Here is a 16,072-nt window from a genome sequence, read left to right on the forward strand (position 1 = left end):
GACTCCTTCACTGCAGCCTTATGAGACTATGAGCAGGGAATTCAGCTGAGGGGACCTGGACACTTGGGCCATAGAAATTGTGGGATAATAAATATACTACTATGTTGTCTTAAGGTGCTGCTTCATTGTGGTAATTTCAAATAGAAGACCAACGCATTTCTCCTTACCCCAGCCCACTTTTGTTGTTGTTTTCTGTTTTATTTGGATTTTGAATTTTCTGGGCTAGACATTTTTCCCTCATCTGTTTATCTGTTCAACTTTCTGATAAATTTCCTCATAATTTTTTATCTTTCCATTTTTCTAATCTGTTTTTCATTTCTGCTATCACATACAGGGATAGGTAAAAGTAGGTTTACAATGATGAGTATGTGAAACAGAATTTATTCTTATATTATATATTTTTCCATATAAACAACTGTTCTCCTACCTTTGCCCACCCCTGTATATATTTCTAAATTCTGATAGCTTATTTTGTCCTCTGAATTTCTAATTTGTTATAGTATCCTATTCTTGTTTCATAGTTGCAATAGCTTTTTTTTTGTCTTTCTAAAGATATTAATAATGTGATTTATGTTTTATTTTGGGTTTTTAAAATTTTTTCTTCTCCATGTAGGATATGTATTTCCTTCAAATTGTTTTTATCTGTAGTTTTGTTTTAATTTTTTTACCTTTCAAACTGAAGATTTCTCTCTGATGATAAAAACAATAAACGTGTGTGTGTGGGGGGGCTATTGTGCAGGAAGTGGGGAAGTGGCTTATCCAACAGTTTACTTTTGGGTGATCTGATTTGGCTATTCATTTGGGGAACCCACAATGTCAATATCTTTAAAGCTTTTTTTTTGAGCTGGTCAGACTGTATGGGGAAAGATCTTCCAGTTTCCTGGCCATGGGTAAAGTCTGTCAATTACTATTCTGGAAGCTGAGTAGGTAAAGAAGGCTAGGGTTTTCAGCAGTTAGCATGCACATTTATATAATACTTCTTTTCCCTACTTTCAGTATCCGCCCCCCACCTTAAATCCCCACCCAGCCAAGAGAACTTCTGTCACCTTCCTTGCAGACTGATCTCTGGTCCTCTGCCAGCCTTGGGAGGTTTGGAGGAGGAAGGAGAAGAGGGTGATGGCTGCCTGGCTGCTGAGAGTTGGGAATGTCTTTCACGGATCTAATTGTATTTAGACTTTTAGAAGATCCTCCTATTTTACCCACCTCCTTCAGTCTCATTTCCAGAATTATCTAGTGCTGCCAATCTCCCCAGCTTTCCCTTTGCTGGCTTTGGGAATCTGTATTTTCAGGTCCATTAAGTTCTCTTTATCACTCATTTACTTATTTTTTAGCCTCCAGGTCATTTGCTTATTTGTTGGTTTTGTTCTGCTCTTCTGTTCTCTCAGTTTTTGTTGGTTTGTGTTTCCTAAAAATTTCTCTTACTGCCATTTCTGGGATTTGGGAAGAAGGTAAAAGTAGATGTATGTATTTAATTTGCCATATTTTACCATAATTTATCAGTAAATCTGTTCACATTTTACTAGAAAAGAAATGGTTCTAGATAATTACTCTACTGGTAAACATACATACCAAAGACCCACCCACCTCATCTTTCCTGGGATTTATCTAAAGAAGTACATTTATTACCTCCCCCTCCCCAAAGCTTTGGCTCAGATCAGTGATTGATTAAACAATTTTAGAGAATGGTTCTTTCCTCTGGGGAGATAAATAACATTTATTTGTCAATAAATATATGGACTGTGAAAGAAGTAAATGCTTTTTCATTGATAATTAATTTTTCATGCTCACTTAAAACCAGTAACTTTCACCTGCAGATAGATTATTTTGAAGTACTGTTGCTTCAAGCTGAGGTTTCTGTTAGAACTGGCTTTATTCCATTGTTGACAGTCTAGTCCATCTGGCTAGAAAAGTTTCTGACAGTGATGAAAAAGTAACATTGCCTTTTCCTTCTTTATTTTGTATTTTTTTTTGGTACTTGTTCACATAGTAACTATCCAACATAATATTTAATCTAATTTTTCATTTTTAAAAAAGGTTCAGAATGTAAGAACTTATCTCCCAAAAGATGTTGTCACATATATTTAGCAACTTTGATGAGAACATCATCAAAAAGATGATCACAATAGGTATTTAAAAATCTTTGTCTTTCAGGGCATTATAACATCTGTTAGAATCTTTCAATATTCCTAACCTTGGCAAAGATGCCCCTGCAACATTTGTTTGTATTTTTAAGGACCTTATGAAGTGTGTTTCCTTAAGCAAAATGTCCCAGTACGTAGTGTACTCAAGTAACTTTTTCTAAGTTATAAATTGCCTATGTCTCTGAGTAATGTTATCTTTCCAGAGAAGCCTTTCCAGCCCACCCAATCAAAACTGCCCCTTACCTGGAGCCTGTAACTCTTTCATTTCCTTTATAATACTTATAAGTATCTGACATCAAAATTACAACTAAACTACAGAACAACCATCATTCAGAACTGCCTGAAATCTTGCTGAATAGAAGTCTTACAACTAGGGATTTTAAAAAACCTCATTAAGATTGTTGGAGAGGTGGAGACTTGGGAAGGCTGATCACCCATGTGTGACTGTTAAAAATCAGGAGGGATATCTCCACTGCAGAGGTTACCCAAGAAGAATGAGAGGTCCCAGCCTCAAACCCAGCTCACTAGCCAAGGGTTCCAGTGCCAGAGGGAAAAGTCCTCATAACTTCTGGCTGTAAAAACCGGTGGGGATTGTGGTTGTGTGAGACAGAGGACTGCTGGAGTCCCAGGCAGTTCCTCTTAAAGGTCTTGCTCAGACTTACTCCAGCTCGCTTGCTCTGAGCTCCACTGCTGGGGCAGCAGCCCAAAAAACACTAGGGACATAAAGGGAGGAACTGAACTGTTTGGCATCAGAATGAGAGCTAGAGGGGCAGCTTTTTCTCAGATAGAAGTGCTGGCAGAGGCCATTGCCAGCACTTTTCTTCTGATACCCCCACCACAGAGCTGGCAAGTGAGCAACATATCTCAATCTCCATTAACCCAGCTCACACTGTTTCCCTTCACCCTGGTGAATCTCTAAAATCCTGCCTCACCCAATTTGTGGGCCCATCCAAGCTGTTTCCAGTGGCTTTTTATACAAATGGCCTGTCTTGGCTAATGGTTCAGAATTTTCTAAAATTTCTCAAACAAGAAGCATGTGGCCTCAGCAAGCCCCATATCGCTTGCTAAATGGCCCCAAGCTCAGCACTAGAAGCAGCTGGCTTAGGTTCACAGCTTGACCTCACCTGAGTACCTGCAAGCCAAGCACAAATAGTAGCCGTATTCAGACTGCTTTGCAGCTCATGCCTGATGGCCCTAGGCGAACACTAGAGGCAGCTGACCTTGGCCTATATGTTCTGGAAAGCCTCAGAGTTAGTGCATATTCAGATGATATTGAAGCACCACCTAAACACCTCCACAAGTGACACACTTAATGGTCAGACTCAGTGGGCCCAGAACCCCACTGACATAAGTCCTGCTCTGTGGGGTGGGCCCCTACACAGCTGATTCTCCACAGTGATCAATGTTTACAGCCAATCCTAGCAGCTGATCAGCCTGGGGATAAATCTCTCCCATTGATATGTCAATAGCAATTAAAACTCAACTATAACAGGAAGCTGTACACAGCCCACACATAGGGCACAGCTAGAGAGTCCAGCTGGGTGACTAGACCCTATAGAACCCTACTACATGAGGCCATTCTACCAATCCCAGGAGATGTAGCATCTAATATATAGAAACAGACACAGGGAGGCTGCTAAAATGAGGAGACAAAGAAACATGTCCCAAATGAAAGAACAGAACAAAACTCTAGAAAAAGAACTAAGTAAAATGGAGACAAGCAGTCTACTAAATGCAGAGCTCAAGACACTGGTGATAAGAATGCTCAATAAACTTAGTGAGAACTTCAACAGCATAAAAAAAGACAGGCAAATCATAAAAGAGAACCAGTCAGAAATGAAGGATGCACTAACAGAAATAAATAGTTTACAGGAAATCAACAGTAGACTAAATAAAGCCAAGAATCAAATCAGCAATTTGGAATATAAGGAAGCAAAAAACACCTAATTACAACTGCAAAATGAGAAAAGAATCTAAAAAATGAAGATAGCATAAAGAGTGTAAGGGACGATTTCAAGTGTACCAACATTATTCATATCTTGGGGATGCCAGAAGGATAAGAGACAGACAAGAAATTGAAAATGTATTTGAAAAAATAATAACAGAAAACTTTCCTAAGTTCAGAAAGCACAGACAGTCCCAAACAAGACGAACCCAAAAAGGCCCACACCAAGGCATGTCATAATTAAAATATCAAAGGTATAAAGTCAAAGAGAAAATCTTAAAAGCAGCAAGAGAAAAGCATTTACCTACAAGGGAGCTTCCATAAGACTGAGCTGATTTCTCAACAGAAATTTTGCAGGACAGAAGGGATTGGAATGAAATATTAAAAGTGATAAAAAGCAAGGACCTTCAATGAATCAAGATTCCTCTACCCAGCAAAACATATAAAGAACCTCCCAGACACGAAAAAGGTAAAGGAGTTCCTCACCATTAAACCAGTATTACATGATATGTTAAAGGATCTTCTTTAAGAAGAAGAAAAAAAACAGATAAAAACTATGAACAATAAAATGTCAATAAATACATATCTATCAACAATTGAATCTAAAAAACAAAATAAACAATCAAAACAGAAACAGACTCATAGACAAAGAATATTTTGGTGTTGCCAGATAGAAGAGGGTTTGGGGGGATGTGTAAAAAAGGTGAAGGGAGGCCCTGGCTGGTTGGCTCAGTGGTAGAGCGTTGGCCTGGTGTGCGATAGTCCCGGGTTCAATTCCCGGCCAGGGCACACAGGAGAGGTGCCCATCTGCTTCTCCACCTCTCCCCCTCTCCTTCCTCTCTGTCTCTCTCTTCCCCTCTCGCAGCCAAGGCTCCATTGGAGCAAAAGATGGCCCGGGCACTGGGGATGGCTCCTTGACCTCTGCCCCAGGCGTTAGAATGGCTCTGGTCACGACAGAGCGACGCCCCGGATGAGCAGAGCATCGCCCCCTGATGGGCATGCTGAGTGGATCCCGATGGGGCGCATGCGGGAGTCTGACTGCCTCCCCGTTTCCAGCTTCAGAAAAATACAAAAAAAAAAAAAAAGGTGAAGGGATAAAGAAGTACTTGTTACAGAATAATAATGGGGATGTAAAGTACAGCCTAGGGAACATGGTCAATAATATTCTGATAACTATGTATGGTGTCAGATGGGTACGAGATTCATCAGGATGATCACTTAGTAAGTTAAATAAAGTCTATCCACTGAAGTGTACATCTAAAACTAGTATAATATTGTATGTCAACTATAATTGAAAAATAAAAAAAATATTTTAAAAAACTGAAAAAAATTGGATAGCGAGAAATTAGTCTAATTATTAATTAACCAATTTAACCTAATCAATCAGATTAGCATAATTATTTTATTTAATTTAATTGATAATGTTAATATTTCTACATGCAAACAGTAAACATTACTAAGAAAATCTTTAAAAAGCCACAATAAGTGAAGATTTATACATGGTTTATGGATTGAAAGACTCAATATTATTATAAAATTAAGTATTTCTTTTCTTTCTAAATTAACCTATACATTCAGGGCAATTCCAGTAAAAATCCTAGCTGGTTATTTTGTTGTATTTAAGGAGTTGGTTCTGAAATTTGTATAGAACTTTGAATGACTTAGAATAGCTGAGGCAATTATGAATAAGAACAAAGTTGGAAGACTTAAACTACCTGATTTCAAGATTCACTGTAAAGACTGTAAGACAGTCTTGTAGTGGTGCAAAAATAGACAAATAGAAAGATAGAACAGAAGAGAGTCCAAAACTGTCTTCACATACATGGGACCTGTATTTATGACAAAGCTCCATGGCAAGACAGGAAGGGGCAAATACACTTTTCAGTAAATTATGCAGGTCAAATGAACATTCGTATGAAAAGATTAATCTTGATTCCTACTTCACACAATATATAGTAATTTTCTTAAGATAGATCCTAGTCTCAAATGTGAAAGTTAAAAACATAATCATGATGGGATGAAGTATCTTGACTCTAGTGGTGGTTATATGATTGTATCAACTTGTTAAAAGTTTGTCTGCTTTGTGACAATTCATCCAGCTATGTATTTGTTTTATGTCTTTTTAATCTATAAATTATCGTATTTCCCCATGTATAAAACGCATCTTTTTGGGAAAAAGTTGGGGTCAAAAAACGGGGTGTGTCTTATACAGTGGTTGTGGCATTTCAAATGCCATAGATGGAACTGAGGACAAGGCAATATATGAAGACAGTGATTCTTCATCAGACACAGATGAGGACAAGCTAATGGATGGGAGTTTTGACAATGATAAGGAGTTGTATGAATTTTATGATGAATAAAACTTGAGTTCAGTAACTTTATGTAATACTTTTTTTTTCAAGTTTTGAGCCCCAAAATTAAGATGCGTCTTATACCTGGGAGAGTCTTATACATGCGGAGATATGATATACTTACAAATTTTATTTTAAAAGCAAAACAAACAAAAACCCAGAAACAAAACTTATAATTATCTGAAATGTTTGTTTTTTTCTACCTTTGTCTAAATACCCCACCAGAGGTAAAATCCACCAAGTTAAGAGCCTTATTTGTCTTGCTTTCGTCCAGACCCTGGCTCTATACTGAAGTCTTTGTACTTCCTTCTTCAACTCCAGCTTTCCCTACCTGTTCACATTACTTGCTTCTTCACATTCTTGCTGCCCCAGTTCAAATATCACCTTCTCAGAGAGACCTTCCTGACCAATGACTATTTTCTAAAGTGGTCTTTTCTAATTACTGTCTGTTTCCATCAGGACCTTTAGTAGCAAGCAATCAAACGTGATCCCAGTTGGTTAAGCAGAAAAAGAGTTTAATGAAAAAATATTTTGTGGTTTACTGAATTATGAATGGGCTGGAGAGCTAGGCTTGAGTTAACTTCCAGATTTGCTTCCAAAACAATGTTGCAGAACTGATTTCATAAAGGAATAACTTCAGCTGCTAAAGACAAGTTGGATCTTTTGTGTTATGTATTACTTTGGAGCCCCAGCTACTACAGGAGGTAAGGAAAGGAAGGAAGAGAAATTACCTAAACTATTTATTATTATTATTATTATTTTGCATGATTAGCATCTCATTCAAATTCTGGCATGAGTGTATCTACTTAGCGGAACCCAAGTTGTACGCCTGTGCTCTAGCTAGATGCAAAGGAGACAAGTCACAAAAACTCTTATGGGGCAGCTAGTCTTTACCTAACAGCAAAACCTATACAGTGAAGCATTCTCAAAGCATTAAAAAAATTTTAGGTGTGTTCATTAAAGTTTCCATTACATTACTTTATTAATTTCCGTCATAGCCTTATTAGAAGATGTAAATGGATTGTTGTATTTATTTATTTTTATTGTATTTATTTTATTGCTTTACTAAAATTCAAGCACAAAATGAATGGGGTGTTTATTAGATTCCTATTGCTGTGTGACAAATTATCATAGATTTAGTGATTTATAACAATACAAAACTTATTATCTTATTGTTCTGGAGATCAGAAATCTGAAACAGGTCTTGCTGAACTACAATTAATGTCTTGTCTGGGCTATGTTCTTCTCTGGAGGCTCTGGAAGATAATTCATTTCTTGCCTTTTCCAGCTTCTAAAAGCCATCTGCATTTGTTGGGTCATAGCATTTCCCTTCTGTCTTCAAAACGGGAAAAAATAATTACATCCCTCTTATGTTGCAAGTCTGTTCTTCTCCTGCCTCCTCTTTTTCTTGGCCAGGAAAGGTTCTCAGATTTCTTAAGGACCACTGTGATTAGATGAGGTCCACCAGATGATCCTAATTAATCTTCCATCTCAAGGTTCATATCCTTAATCACATCTTTTGTAAGGTAGCAGAGTTACAGGTTCTGGGAAAATAGGGCATAGATATCTTTGGGGGCTAATATTCTGCTTACCACTATGACCTTGTCTGTCTTCACTGTTGTATCCCCAGAGTCTCAAATAATGTCTGTCACAGATTTAATACATATTGATGGGATGAAGGAACCTAAATAATGGCAGAGTTAGATCAAGTTTTTTATCCTCCCTACTGGCTCACACCCAGCCTACTTTGTCTGGTAGTAGAGGGGAAACTTTTGGATGGCAACACTCCATCAACAGCTCATACAGGAACTGGCTAGCTAGTATGCTTCACCCAGACTCATTTCCACAACTGCCCAGTGCATTATGCAGGTTTTATTTGTTGTTGTTGTTTTTACTTGGCCCCATTCTTTCTACCTGTCTTAACTCTTTGAGCCCATATTGCTGGCAATCAGATATATAAATTATAGAAAAAGTCTTAGAAACTTGAGGTTCCAGAATTGATAAGAACCCTGAGACAGGTTATTACCATTACAAATAAGTTCATAGTGTTCTCAATTCAACTAACTTCTGGCATTGCGACGTCTCAGACAACTAAACCCTAACATTTAGTATCCTCCTCAGTTAAATCCTTTAGGCATCGGTGCATGTTCAGCCATGTGCAGGCAGATGAGACCAACACAATAATCATGGCATTTCTTCCTAGAGAGTCAGTTTTACCAACAACAAATACTTAAAGCAATATTTCCTTGTAAAACAAACATAGAGTTATTATGAGGTAGTATATAGCAATATCTTAAATTCTTAAGGAAAACAGAACATATTAAAAACATTTCAGACTTGCTGCTTTTGGGTTAACCTCAACTGTTCTGTTTCCTGCCTCCACTGCTGTAATTCTGTTGATGACAGTTTGCCACCGAAAACCATCACTTTAGGGAGAACTTAGGAGGAAAATGCCAAGAAAACTGATTTAAACATACCTCAAATATTGATTATCTGGTTTATGATACAGTCGGTATAAGAACATACGATAGTCTTCCTTTTAGTTTTTCTGGGGCTAGAGCTACCACCCATGAAAGAAAACTAAAAGGTGATATTTTATATATTTTGGATATTAACTTGTTATCAGAACTGTTGTTGGGTTGGGAGAGGTGGGAGGGGAGTAAAGAGAGACAAATATACAGTTACGAAAAATAATTTGACTTTGGATGATGGTTACACAACATAAGCAACAGTTCAAAAGCTATAGAAACATTTACCTGAAACCTATGTACTCTTATGGATCAATGTCACCCTATTAAATTTAATTTTCTAAATAAAATTATTTTTTAAAAGGTAATATTGTGCAGATATCACTCAAGGCTGATAATATCCAGACTTCTCTAATAATGTTTCTAAGGTCACAAATTCCTGGGTCAAGAAATTGCTACCAAAATCCTTAGGCAAAAGGAGGCTAAGCTTCCCCTGTCAGCCTTCACCCTACACCCCACAGGACCTACAGTAATCACAGAGCGTCTCCTCCAACATCACCTTCTGCTGTGCCCTCCCCAGATTCTCCATGTTCTGAAATCACCTCTCACTTTTTCCTGTTTGTCGTCTGTTTTCTGCCCTGAATTCTCACCATAAACAATGAAACTGAACTATTGATAATTAATATCTTCCTAGAACAAAGAGCCAAGAAAATTTATATTCATCTAAAGTAATTCATACTGAAATATGAATAACTGATAAGCATGTTGCCTATATTTTGAAAGTAGAACAGTTATCCAAATTAATTTATTCAATAGGGTGGGGATTGGATTATGTGTGTTTTGTTCACTTGCAGTGCCTGGAAATGACAGGAACTGGGTACTCAATATTTGCTGATTGACTGGGAGAATATTTGGAAATGGCAGTTTTGAGTAAGGAAGCCACCTTAGTGTCCATATTTTTCTTTGACTTCCTGCATTCTTACTCATTTTGACAGGCAGAGAAATAAGACCCGTGCCTGCCCCCCTCCAACCCCAACACACACACAAAGCTTTTGTCATCTGTGTTTCACAATAATAAATGCACAATAGAGTTCTTTGTTTTGGTTCAGAGAATATTTTTTCACTTAGAAATTTCTCTTCCTCTAAACAATGTTCTGAATTTCTTTCTAGAATTGTTTGGAACATATTATAATCATAATCATAATCACAATCACAATCATAATAATAAAGTAGGCCCCTGAGTGAGGAATGCCAATACAATTCTCTAGTGCATAGCACTGACTGGTTTGAAGTAGAGACAATGTAGGGTGCAAAGTCTAGAATAAAAGTCCAAATTTCTAATTCAGCCTCCAGGAAGGAACCACTGTGTGATTCCTTCCAAGTCATTTAACAGCTTTGATAAGTTATTTTCTCCCACTATTTCCACATCTTATCCTAACCCTTCTAAATTGTGGGGTTAGAATTAAAGTTGTACTAAATTGTTTTCAAAGAAAATCAAAATGTCAACGATACAAATTATACAGGTTATCACTCTGTTACATTTCCAGAAGACAATTTAAGATGTGATATATAAAATATCATTTATGTGGTTGCAATGAACAATGTTAGAATTTAATCTTATTATCATTTCAAGTGAGTCCATCAATGATCCAGGTAAAAGCTAAACACAGAATATAACATGGTCTCATGCTTAAGGGGAGATGCATAATAATGTCCACTGGGGAAATGGAACAATCCAGATGTAACTCTAACAGTGATCCTGCTTACAGGACTCTCCTGCCCACATTCTCCTTCCTTTTGTCATCCTCTTCTGGGGATACACTTTCACTAGCAAGGAGTATAAAAGCTATTGCAAAAAGAAACTGGTAACATGATAAAGTACTGACCCAGTGGGCAAAGAAATGAATTATATAACTATAGAAAGGTGTGTGGGAAAATATGTACAAACAGGAGATGAATAAGAAGAGGCACTGTGCATGTTATTAACTGGTGCAGGAGTAAGAGAAAGAAATCTCATCTCTCTTTTTCTCTGCTTTATTTTTCTGGGTCAGTTTGACAGCTTGAAATTCCTCAGTGACTCTCCTTCTTTGTTCTACATCTTTTCAGTTCATCTTTCTTATCTCCTTTCACAGTTTTCAAGTCTCCATCCTAAACTCAAAACAAAACAAAAAAGAAGAAAAATCACAGGCCCAGGGCTCACATACCTCTGCCTGACTTGGAGGAGTCTCAATTTCTCTGTACTATGTTTCTTCATCTGGAAAGTGGGAATAATATTTTTCCCAGTCACAACACAGGAGTGTGCAACTAGCAAGTGGGAGAATGTGTTCAAAAATTAACCTCTCAAGAGTCCTCATGACTATTTCTTCTCTGAAACTCTCAGCTCAGTGGAGGCCAGAGCCATGTGCCTCTTCAGCACCCTTGCCTAATGACCTGTTTCACACCACAGCTCTTTTACTTGTCCACCCCATAGGTGTTATTTTATTTGCTGTTGTTGTCATCCATTTTATTCTTTCTGCTTCTCTCATATTTTTAAGCTCATCAATATCTATAATTTATTTATTTATGATTTTTTATTTTTTAAGTGTGAGGCAGGGAGGCAGAGACAGACTCCTGCCTGTGCCTGGACTGTGATCCACCTGACAAGCCACCTACTGGGCAATTCTCTACCCTTCTGTGGCTGCTGCTCTGTTGCTCAGCAACTGAGCCATTTTAGCACCTGAGGTGAGGCCATGAAGCCATCCTCAGTGCCTGAGGCTAACTTGTTAAAACTGAGCCATGGCTGTGGAAGGGGAGGGAGAGAGAAGGGGGAGTGAGAAACAGAGAAGGGAGAAGGGTGGAGAAGCAGATGGTCCCATCTCTTGTGTGCCCTAATAGGGAATTGAACCTGGGACTTGCACACACCAGGCCTACGTTCTATCACTGGGCCAGCTGGCCAGGGCCTATCCATGATTAAAAAAAAAAACACTTAAAACCTATTCCTATGTGAGATTTAAATGTCAATTCTATTCTTCCTTCAATTGGGACCGTATGACATTTTCTTTAAAACCTATTAATCACATTTACAAATAAGAAAGCTTAATTTTAATATATCTTATATTCACTATAGTTACTAATTTTACTTTTACTCGCTCTCACCTCTTTTGAAACTGTGCTTAAACAGTTCTTCTTACTGTTCATAGGAATAAAGTAAGACAAATCCCAAAAACTTCTATAAATTTCTGTAAGAGACAAATTTTCTTGACATTGTCTACATAATCTAATGCCACAAAAACCTTTTTTCATCTCTATGCCCTGATTAAAAATAAATGTTTGATTTTCACATTACTTCAGGAATATCAGTGTTTTCTGTGAGATGCAATTCAGCTACACTGCCTGCAGCATAGTCCATACTTTTCTTTGTTAATTCTTTACAATTGTTGTTTTAAATAAAGTAAATTAAACAAAGCAAGTGGTGACATTGTGCTGGAGTTCTCTGATGAAAAATTATAGGTCTCAGCATGTCTTTTAAATATGCTTTATCTTGTTACTACTTATTATTAAACATACCCAAATGTTTGTAGTGTATAACTATTTAAAGCAAACCTATCACGGTGTCTGAGTACATAGTTAAGTCAATAGTTTGCAAACATCTCTTTGTTTATTTATACACATTTAGTGGCTGAGATATCTTTTTCAATGAATGAAGCAGACCTGAGCACATACAAGAAAGGACAGCAAAAATTACCAGGTTTGGACTTCACTTCACAGCCAGAAAAATTCTGTTGAGTCTGCCAGCAGGGGACCTGGCGTATTAATACCGACCTGGAAGAGCTGACATGTTGAAAATGAGATTAACACCTTCCTGTTTTACATTAACTAAGGCTAAAGTGTCATTTGCCTTATCAGGAGAAAAATTCAATACAGAAATGATAGGATTGCCAACAAGGTGTGGTTTTAAGAAAATGTTAAAATATTAAGTAGGATTGTTTTGTTATGATGGTGCTGACTGTGAGTCTTTGAAGATAAATACTTTGTGCAAATAAGAGCCAAAAGAGTCAAGATGACTAGGAAGCCAAACACAAACACATGTAACTCAGCAACTCCTGTCCAGGCCGATGCTAATTGACATTTGGCTCACAGTAAACAACTGGTCAGAGCACTTAAAAAAAAATAAAAATAAATGAATACACCATATCAGAGAATACTGATGCCTTGGTATTTGTTGCCAATTCCAGACCAGCCTGGAAACAGAAGAGCTAATATAAATGATTTATTCATTCAGATATAAGATAGCACTTTTTAATTCCCTCACTTCACAATCCATCTAGTTGTGTATTTACCAAAGATGAGCATTTAGATGAAAAAATATTAAAAGTTCTAATGTAGGGAAGTCTCAAAATCATTGTCAAATATAAGTGGAAATTGAGTGAGAGAAGTGAGTCAGGAGTGACTTGATGTCCCCCTAATTTGGAAGAGCCCCAAACAGGCCCTGGTAGCCTTTTCTCTGGCTTGAAAGAAGGCCATGTGGTCACCCATACCTCAGCCTCAGGTGTGGAGCCTCCCTGCTGCACCAGGCACTCTCCTGGAAGTAGCGGAGAGTCCAGAAAGGAGGACATGAGTTGTTCTGTCCTCCAGGACTCATCATCTGCCTGTGCAGACAGACACCAACAATAACTAGGTTAAAAAACCAGTTCCAATCAAGGCAGATACATAAACACCTGCAATAAGAGCCACAGGGGAGAGAGAAAATTTCTCCAGGGAGGATCTGGGACAATTTCCTATTGAAGTTAAGGTGTGAGCTGGAGCCTGCAGAACAGGTAGGGTTTTAGCAGGCGGGGAGTGTAAACGGTGCAGAGTTTTCTAGGGAGCATGGGCAAATTCATTATATTTTGACACCATGATCAAAGAGAACATTATGGTTAAATAGACACTTAAAATATATCAATGGAAAATACATGATTACAGAAAACACTGTCAGCAACCTACTTTAAAAAAAAGCTATCTCTACCTGTATACAGAATATATAAATGGTAAGAAAAAGGAGAAAAGATGGAGACTTTATTTTTGCTAAATATCTAATATTCAAATCTTAAGAATAAGAAATACCAGTAGCCATTGTTTCTATTCATTTTAGAGTTTCTAATTGCTGCTATCTTATGGGGATCTCAATGAGAAGAAAGGAGGGGGAACAAAAATGCATGAGGTTCTCAAGAATGCCAACAATGTGAACTTGAAATCCCACTGTAACTACCTGCTTTCATTGTTCCAAAGATGACACTGGTCCTCGTGTTCAAAGGGAGCTGGAGGAGGACAAGCAGTTTTAAGGTAGCACAAAGGAAGGCAGCTTAACGCCTCCCTAAGGAGACACCACAGGACGGTGCTAGTGGAGACAACGATAATAGCAATAATAACAATAAAAAAGAGTGGGGGTGGGCTGGGGGGGAGGGCAGAGTGGAGTAGGGAAGGAGTCTTGATCATTTAGAATGAGGTGGGAGGAAAGGTGCAGGTAGCTTTTGCAGGTGTTGGAAGATTTGTAAGTGATGTAACAGACCAGCAGAAGTGTTGCGGCAGGATGCAGAACACATCCAGGGAGCTCCAGGAATAAGGGACAGCACATTGCATCATCAGGATCACTGAGACCTGAAGCCTCTGGGGAAGTCACGTCTTTTTTGTACTAGATGTTTTGAAGTTAAGCTTGGAGGTGGAGTGAAAGAGGAGGAGAAAATCACTGGGAAAAATTAAGCAGTCTGAAAGGAGTGTAAGATTATGAAGATAAATGTTTACCTCTCTACTGCATTGTGTCTCTTGAAATAAAACTGTTTTTGAATAGTGCTGCATCCATACAGCAAGAATTGGGCATTGTGAACAAATTGACTGCCTCAGATGATGTGACACATTTTGATTTCTGCTTGGGAAAATATCTGTTAATCTTATTAGAAGGAAGAAGAGGATCCTGAACAGGAATGTTAGAGATCAAACCACTCACCATCTTGTTCTCCCTTTCCTAATGCCAAGGCCTTAAAGTCTCAGCTATTTTCTACACAAACTGGCACTCCATCTGTGCCCTGATTGGCACAACATCAAAACCCCTTCTTCACCTCCCCATCCTTGTCATGGAACCGGTTAAAATCAGGCCAGGATTGGGTGACTGCCCTCTCCCTGGCAAACTAAAGCAGAAAAGAGATCTTATTTCATGCTTTCTCTTGTCTTAATTTTCCTTCCTTCCTTCTTTTCTCCTTTTCTTCCTTCTCATTCTCCTTCCATCCCTTCCTCCTGTTCCTCTTTATGTGGTTTGCTGTTTGCTAATATCAAACTCCAGACCATTCTTTGTGTTTGGCGAAAAAAGCAGTTTTATTGTTTAGTAACTCCAGGGGGGATATGGTGTCTATAATGTTGTCTAGCCCAAGCCTCTCCAAGGAAGGTTAACTACCTCTAGCCTATTCTGCAAGGGACAAGGATGGCAACTGACCATGTGAGCATCAGCCATCATCTTTAGCAAGAGAGTGGGTCCCATCCGACCCAGGAGTGTTGTTGCTTCCCATGGATGGTGCATCTCAGTATTGTAATGTGACTTACCGAGATCAGTTATCTGGAATCTAAATCTACAGAGTGCAAATTAAGAATTAGAGAAATAGAAGAAATTATTTCCCCCAACTACTTTTTGAAAACAATTCCTTTTGGAGCAACACCCAAGTCTGATCAAAGGGTCTGTTCATCTGTCTCAAGAGCCAATGCCATAGCCCAGCATGTAGCTAAAAATATGCACTCACAGTCCTAGAAAATTGTATTCATTAAATTCTACCTAAAGGTCCTCACCCAGAATCTGCTCTATGCCAAAGCAGCATGCTGCTGTTAATCCTCCTTTATAGATTAGGCAGTAAAATAAAGAGGGTGGGGCTGAAAGGCAGGGGAAGTCTGCACACATGTTTGGTAAAGAAGAAAAGGAAAAGCACAGGGATTTCTTGTTCTCTCCTTCATGTTCCGAGTTACCGGGGTTGTCCAGGGGCCACTGAGGGATGCAGGGCTTTTCACGTTCACAGCATTTCCCCTTCCACAGGGTAAGTGCTACACATAAAAGGGAATTTAGAGACAGATCAAATAAATGCCTTTCAAACTGTGGCACACTGTTATTTTCGTGTACCTCCTTCCCCTGTTGTTTGTATGCTAAGGAGGAAATAATACTAATCA

The 16,072-nt window shown here is 38.3% G+C and overlaps 1 long non-coding RNA gene across 1 annotated transcript in view; it reads right to left on the reverse strand.

Moving 5' to 3' along the window:
• LOC136404473 (uncharacterized) overlaps positions 1 to 13,488 on the reverse strand; it is a 37,159-nt gene extending 23,671 nt beyond the window's left edge. The window contains exon 1 of the long non-coding RNA XR_010751256.1: positions 13,423 to 13,488. This is a non-coding gene — a long non-coding RNA (uncharacterized lncRNA). The remainder of the gene's footprint in view (positions 1 to 13,422) is intronic.
• Between the last annotated feature and the right edge of the window lie 2,584 nt (positions 13,489 to 16,072).

The sequence above is a fragment of the Saccopteryx leptura genome, chromosome 4, assembly GCF_036850995.1.
Source record: "Saccopteryx leptura isolate mSacLep1 chromosome 4, mSacLep1_pri_phased_curated, whole genome shotgun sequence".
Classification (NCBI taxonomy): domain Eukaryota; kingdom Metazoa; phylum Chordata; class Mammalia; order Chiroptera; family Emballonuridae; genus Saccopteryx; species Saccopteryx leptura.